Below are 7,431 nucleotides of genomic sequence, written 5' to 3' on the forward strand. Positions count from 1 at the left end.
CTTTAAAGTGGAAAGTTAGGCCAAGTGGGTATCCCCATTGCTAAATTATCTACTGCTTCCAACTTATCCAAATTTATTTTAAACCCTTATAATACACTATGGGGCAGATTTTTAAAAACTACGCGAGCGCGAACAAAAGTACGCTGGATTTTATAAGATACGCGTGTAGCCGCGCGTATCTTATAAAATCCGGGGTCGGCGCGCACAAGGGGGTGCACATTTGTGCAACCTGCGCGTGCCGAGCCCAGCGCGGCCTGCCTGTTCCCTCCGAGGCCGCTCCGATTTCGGAGCGGCCTTGGAGGGAACTTTTCTTCGCCCTCCCCCCACCTTCCCCTCCCTTATTAGAAAAGGTTTTGAATTAGGTTTTGTGATTCCTTTTGTTGGGAGTATTGTCAACAATCAGATAGTTAATTCAGTATCTATATGATTAAAGGAAGGGGTCGTAATGAAGAAGTTAAAGGGAGAGATAGCATTGGGCAGAATTGCAGATCCCTTCAATCTAGGCCTTTTCAAAATATGTTTTTATCTCAGTTGCCTGCAATTCCTAAAAAAGAGGCAGGTAATTTTTGCTTAATACATAATTTGTCTTACCCTACTGGTGGATCTATTAATGATTTTCTACATAGAGAATTTTGTACAGTGCAATACGCACCTTTTGACTCTGCAATCGTACTTGTATGGCAGTATGGTGCTTTTTTGTGGATGGCTAAAGTTGATATTGAAGATACATTTAGATTATTGCCAATTCACCTGTCATGTTTTCCTTTGCTTGGTTTTCAATTTCAAGGATTGTTTTATTTTTATAAGTGTTACCCATGGGCTGTTCGATATCTTTTTCTTTATTTGAAGCTTTTAGTTCATTTATGCATTGGGTTACGACTCAGATATTGGGTTTTAAGAATGTTGTTCATTATTTAGATGATTTTTTTTTATTTATGGGCCCATATGGTATGGATACTTGTAAGAAATTGCTTTAGAGTTTTATGGAAGTTGCTAAAGAATATAGTATTCCTTTAATCACGAAAAAAATGGAAAGACCAGTTCAAACTTTAACCTTTCTGGGTATAGAGATTGCTACAGTGCAGATGACCTTTCATTTACTGGAAGTTAAAGTATTAAAGCTTCATGAGTTGATTGAAGAGCATGCAGAATTTAAAAAGTGACATTAAACAAAATGCAATCATTAGTCAGTAGCTTTGAATTTTGCCTGTAAAGTTATTCCTATGGGAAGGACTTTTTTAAGGAGATTATCGTCATCTATGGCATGTGTTTCAAAAAGCATCATTTTATTAGAATTACAGCTGGAATGAGAGAGGATTGTTGGTATGGAGACAATTCTTACAAGATTTTAATGGAGTGTCAAATTGGCAGACAGAGGTAGTTACTTGTAATGATTTAGAATACTATTCTGATGCATCAGGTGGTTTAGTTTTCAGTGTATATTTTAGTGGGGCATGGTGCAGGGTCAGGAATCACACAGAATATGAACTTTTTAGAGCTTTTCCTGATTTACTGTAGCATTAACGGTTTGGCCAGACTTCTTGAAGGATAAAAATGTGATTTTCTGGTAAATGGCCAATGCTAAATTTCTGCTTAATGGCCAATGGTATCAGCATTATTTATTTATTTAAAGTTTTTTATATACCGCCGCTCATCAGAGATATCACTTCGGTGTACATTAATGAGGGAATTTGGGTACTTGCCAGGTTTTTATGGCCTAGATTGGCCACTGTTGGAAACAGGATGCTGGGCTTGATGGACACTTGGTCTGACCCAGTATGGCATGTTCTTCTGTTCTTAATTGGTTTTATGCTGTTTGAAGAGTATTTTGTGCAAGCAAGTCATGTTCCAGGTTAAAATAACAAGATTGCTGATTGTTTATCTCATTTTAAGTGGGATACATTCAGAAAGGTAGCCCTGGAGTGGATTTGGAGAGCACATCAAACCGGATTATTTATGGAGTCTTGGTAGGAAGCAGCACGGAAATGTCTTCATAAATCAATGGCTCCGGCAATGTGGGTTGCATATAATGGAGGAAGGCTGAAAGTGACATCATTTCTAAGAAGCTTGGGATAGCAATGTGGACCTGTCCCAGAAGAATTCATGATAAGATATGTGTTGTATGCTGGTGATTGGGGTTACTTGAAAGGAGTGGCTATGAGTCATATTGCTGGATTTTCATTTTTTTAGTAAAGCATACAGATGGGGTAATCCTGGATCTAGTTTTCTATTAAAAAATATATTGCAGGGTTGGGCAAAATTGGATGTGATGCCCTTGGATTGGAAATGTATTATTGTGCATGATATATTAGAAAGGTTATGGCGTATATCAGGGAAAGTTTGTAGTTCAAAATTTGAGCTATATTTATTTTGAGCAGAATTTTCTTTAGCGTTTTTGGTGCTTTTAGGATTGGTAAATTGGTAGCATCTTCTAAGTATGATTTTACTAAAAGAGGTTTTTATTGGGTGATGTTTTGATTTTTGAGACTCAAGTAAAGTAATGGGTGTGGAGTTCTAAGACTGATCAGGTTGATAGGGGAATGGAATTATTTTTGAATAAAACTTTGGGAATGGTAATGTGTCCTATCATAAACATGTGGCAATTTTTGAAAGTGAGCCCATCAGGTGAGAGTTATTTTTGTTGTGTCCATCGGTTCCTGATGCCCTCTCTCCGCCCTCCTTACCTCTTTCGCACCTTCCTCTTTGTCCGCAGTAAGATTGGCTGCCACGGCGTCCTCCTGCCAAGGTCCTCCAGCATCCCCGGACTGGCTAGATGCTGCAACCCGCCATGTTTCCTGGAGGCCTAGGGGCACGCGCACGGTGCAGCCCAATTGAAGTACCGGCGATGGCGCGAACTTCGGGGACGTCCCCTGAAGATGACGTCACCCGCGACGGATATATAAGGTCTTAGAATTTGCTAACAGATTGAGTTAGCAAGGGTTACTCTACCTAAGCTACTCTGCCTCCTCGGATTTACCTGCTCCTTGGGGGCCTCGCTCTCTCCTTTGTTTTTCAGGTGACAGTCTGGAACCGGTACTCGCTCCTCGAGGGCCCTCGTTCCCAGACTTACTCGGCATTCTCTTCTGCCTGGAAGTCATCACTGCCAACTGTATAATGAGTTACCATCGCTCTCTCAGAGCTTTCCCTGGAACCAGGTACTTGCTCCTCGAGGGCCTATACATTCTAGCTCCTGGGCTTCTATGAGACATTGTGTGAGTGTTACCATCTGGTTCAGTACATGAACTCTGCATACCCTGCCTACTCACTATATTTCAGTTTCTCTACAGCTCAGCCCCCAGGGATTGCTGTTCCAGTATCTGAGGGACTACAGCACAGCCAGGTGCTTCCAGCTCACTACTGCCACCTCTGGTGGTTCAGAATACTGTCTAATAAAAGGTCAAGAGTGTCTGTCTCCATACTCTGAGCCTGACCAGTGGTCCCTCTCGGGATCTTCCCCCGGGGGCATGGTCATCTGCCACCGGTCCAAGGATCCACCCACAGCTCTCCTAAATAACAACAGATTGCTAACTCCAAGCAGACTGTTAATTCCGAACCAAACAGATTGCTAACTCTGAACTGAACATAACTGAACAATTTTTTATAGCATTTGGATGGTATGCCCTTGACACATTATCAATTTATGGCAATTTTGTGGAGATTGCTTTGGGAATTGGGTTTGGATGCAGTTCAGTTTGGGATTCATTCTTTTCGTATAGGTGTAACAACATCGACCTTGAGATTGGGTTTGCCTATATCATCAATAATGCATATTGGACGTTGGCAATCTGGGCTTATATGTCTTATGTTCATTATTTATTTATTTATTTATTTAAGTGTTTTTTATATACCGAGGCACGTTTACAAAACATCACCTCGGTTCACAATGTAACATAACTTAGCAACAAGCTTTACAATAATAACATTTTTTAACAGGGAGATTTTAACATTAAATGTTCAGTTTGGGGTAGATTTTTAAAGAAGCGCGTGCGCATCCATTTGCGGTGCTTCCCGGCGCACACACGTGGATGCGCCAATTTTATAACATCCACATGACGGCACGTGCATGTTATAAAATCATTGGGCTACGAGCACATGCACTGGATTTTGTAATCTTCCACATACGTGCATGAGGTCGTGCAAGGGGATAGAAATCTGCAAATTTCACATGGCGACGCATATCGGCCTTCCCCAGATCCCTCCCAGTAGTCTAGAAGGGAACTTCGTAACACCCTACCTAATTTCCCTTCCCCTTCCCCTCTCCTCCTCACCCTCCTCACCCTCCTCACCCTTTTTCCTACCTTTTTATTTTTTTTTTTTCATTGCTTACAGTAGCAACTTAAGCACGCCAGTAGTCTCTTCCCCGGCATGGCAGCAAATGGCCACTGTACCATCCGCCTCCAGCGCTGACCCTCCCTGCCTCTGGACTACCCCTTTATCTGGGCCTGGCACTTCGATGTGTTACGGGGTTAAGTACATGGCTGGGCCCCTTTGAAGATGCACACAGTGTGTACAAAGCCCTTTCATGCACATAACCCCTTTTTTTTACCCGCGCAGGGGAATTAAAATTCGGCCATTTATGTTTGATTTAATATAGTGTTTCTTTTTTAGATTCATGGAGAACCAGATGGTCTATTTGGCTTATGGGTCATTCATTTGTACACTGGGCTGGGTGGAGGGTGGTTCATCAGTCACTAGGCATTCATTTGGGCCTGGATCCAGGAAGAGTTTATTTGCACTGGCTTCATAATAGATGAATGTACTGGTTTCAATTGTTGCATGTATTAAGACATCATTTAGTCAGTAGGCAGTGACCAAATATTAATTGTAAATGTGGGTGAGAATAATCTAGTTCAATGGACTTGTAGGCAGTTAATTAGAACATAAGAACATAAGAAATTGCCATGCTGGGACAGACCAATGGTCCATCAAGCCCAGCATCCTGTTTCCAACAGAGACCAAACCAGGTCACAAGAACCTGGCAAGTACCCAAATACCAAGAAGATCCCATGCTACTGATGCAATCAATAGCAGTGGCTATTAGCTAAGTAAACTTGATTAATAACAGTTAATAGACTTCTCCTCCAAGAACTTATCCAAACCTTTTTTGAACCCAGCTACACTAACTGTACAAACCATGTCCTCTGGCAACAAATTCCAGAGCTTAATTGTGCTTTGAGTGAGCAGTTACAAAGGATTTCCTTGTTATTTTTGAATCTCTTCCTAACTTGGTACTTTGTTGGTCTGATGTAATTCCCAAACATTGTTTTAGAGATCAAAAAAGATGGACCAGGGGTCTTATTAAAGTTAATAGGCAAATTGGGAAATGGGTGGTAAAGATGGGTGGTTGACAAATTCGGCATGATTGGGTTGATATTGACTGTGTTGGTTTATATCGAATTGTTGATATACATTTGTCCAATATTGGTGTTGATTTGTTGCTGAATGACATTCATGAAACTTTAGGACAAATAATTCCACTTTTAAGAATTTTTGTGCAAGCTTCAGTTTTTGGGTGAGAGCACTGGGTAGACATGTCTCCCTGTGCTTGTGGCAGATACCCTAGCCATAAAATATGTATTAGTCATTCTTTATTCCTCCTTCTTATTCAATCTACCTGGTTGGCAGAGTGAGGGCGAGGGTGTCAAAGTACCACAGGGGAGCTAATATGGAGGATCTGATGTGAGCTTCCCCAGCTAGTGGTATGGCAGGGGAGCTTATGGCCTTCTGGCAGTATTGGGGTGTTTGAGTTGGCTAATTGGCTGGAGGAGCTGGTTTGCAAGTAACTTGGCAAGTGGTTGGAGGTACATTGGCTTGGTTAGGCTTGTGGCTTGTGTAAAAATATTACTTTATTTCAATAATGCTGTGGCCTAAACTATGCTAAAATAATTGTGTTATGTGTACTTATTTAAGAATAATGAGGGACCAAGCATGATTCTCCTGGTTACAACTGTTTTATTTTATAGCATTTTGTAAAAACTTAGAAAAAACAAAAATTTCTAATGTTCTAAATAAAAAAGGCCAGGAGACACTATCAAAAGCTTTTTCTGCATCAAACTCCACTAACATCCAATCTCGGATTCAAAATGTCTTACTTAAGTCCATTAAAACTGCTGCTATCCTAGATGTATTTATGCTGGCTTTCTTCCCCAATACAAATCCATACTGTCCTCTTGAAATCAGACTTGGTAGCATCACCTTTAATCTGTTAGCTAGTATTTTGGTATATATTCTTATGTCTAAATTTAACAGTGAAATGGGTCTATGGCAAGATGTAAGAAGGTGATAAGAACTAGGGATGTGAATCGTTTTTTGACGATTTAAAATATCGTCCGATATATTTTAAATCGTCAAAAAATCGTTAGGGCCACGATACAATACCAATTCCCCGATTTATCGTTAAAAAATCGTAAATCGGGGGAAGGGGGAGGGCAGGAAAACCGGCACACTAAAACCCCCTAAAACCCACCCCCGACCCTTTAAATTAAATCCCCACCCTCCTGAACCCCCCCCCCAATGCTTTAAATTACCTGGGGATCCGGCGGTGGTCCAGAACGGCGGCGGTCCGGAACGGCCCCCTCAATAGAATCGTGTTGTCTTCAGCCGGCGCCATTTTTCAAAATGGCCGCCGCAAAATGGCGGCGGCCATAGACAAAAACGATTCGACGGAGGAGGTCGTTCCGGACCCCCGCTGGACTTTTGGCAAGTCTTGTGGGGGTCAGGAGGCCCCCCCAAGCTGGCCAAAAGTTTCCTGGGAGTCCAGCGGGGTTCCGGGAGCGATTTCTTGCCGCGAATCGTTTTCGTACGGAAAATGGCGCCGGCAGGAGATCGACTACAGGAGGTCGTTCAGCGGGGGTTTCGGACCGCCGCTGAACGACCTCCTGCACTCGATCTCCTGCCGGCGCCATTTTCCGTACGGAAAACGATTTGCGGCAAGAAATCGCTCCCGGAACCCCGCTGGACTCCCAGGAAACTTTTGGCCAGCTTGGGGAGGCCTCCTGACCCCCACAAGACTTGCCAAAAGTCCAGCGGGGGTCCGGAACGACCTCCTCCGTCGAATCGTTTTTGTCTATGGCCGCCGCCATTTTGCGGCGGCCATTTTGAAAAATGGCGCCGGCTGAAGACAACACGATTCTATTGAGGGGGCCGTTCCGGACCGCCGCCGTTCTGGACCACCGCCGGATCCCCAGGTAATTTAAAGCATTGGGGGGGGGTTCGGGGGGGTGGGGGATTTAATTTAAAGGGGTGGGGGTGGGTTTTAGGGGGGTTTAGTGTGCCGGCTCACGATTTTAACGATTTTTCACGATAGTTTACACACCCAAACGGCAACAATACGATTCCCTCCCCCTCCCAGCCGAAATCGATCGTTAAGACGATCGAGGACACGATTCACATCTCTAATAAGAACATAAGAAATTTCCATGCTAGGTCAGA

This window comes from Rhinatrema bivittatum, unplaced genomic scaffold (assembly GCF_901001135.1).
Source record: "Rhinatrema bivittatum unplaced genomic scaffold, aRhiBiv1.1, whole genome shotgun sequence".
Classification (NCBI taxonomy): domain Eukaryota; kingdom Metazoa; phylum Chordata; class Amphibia; order Gymnophiona; family Rhinatrematidae; genus Rhinatrema; species Rhinatrema bivittatum.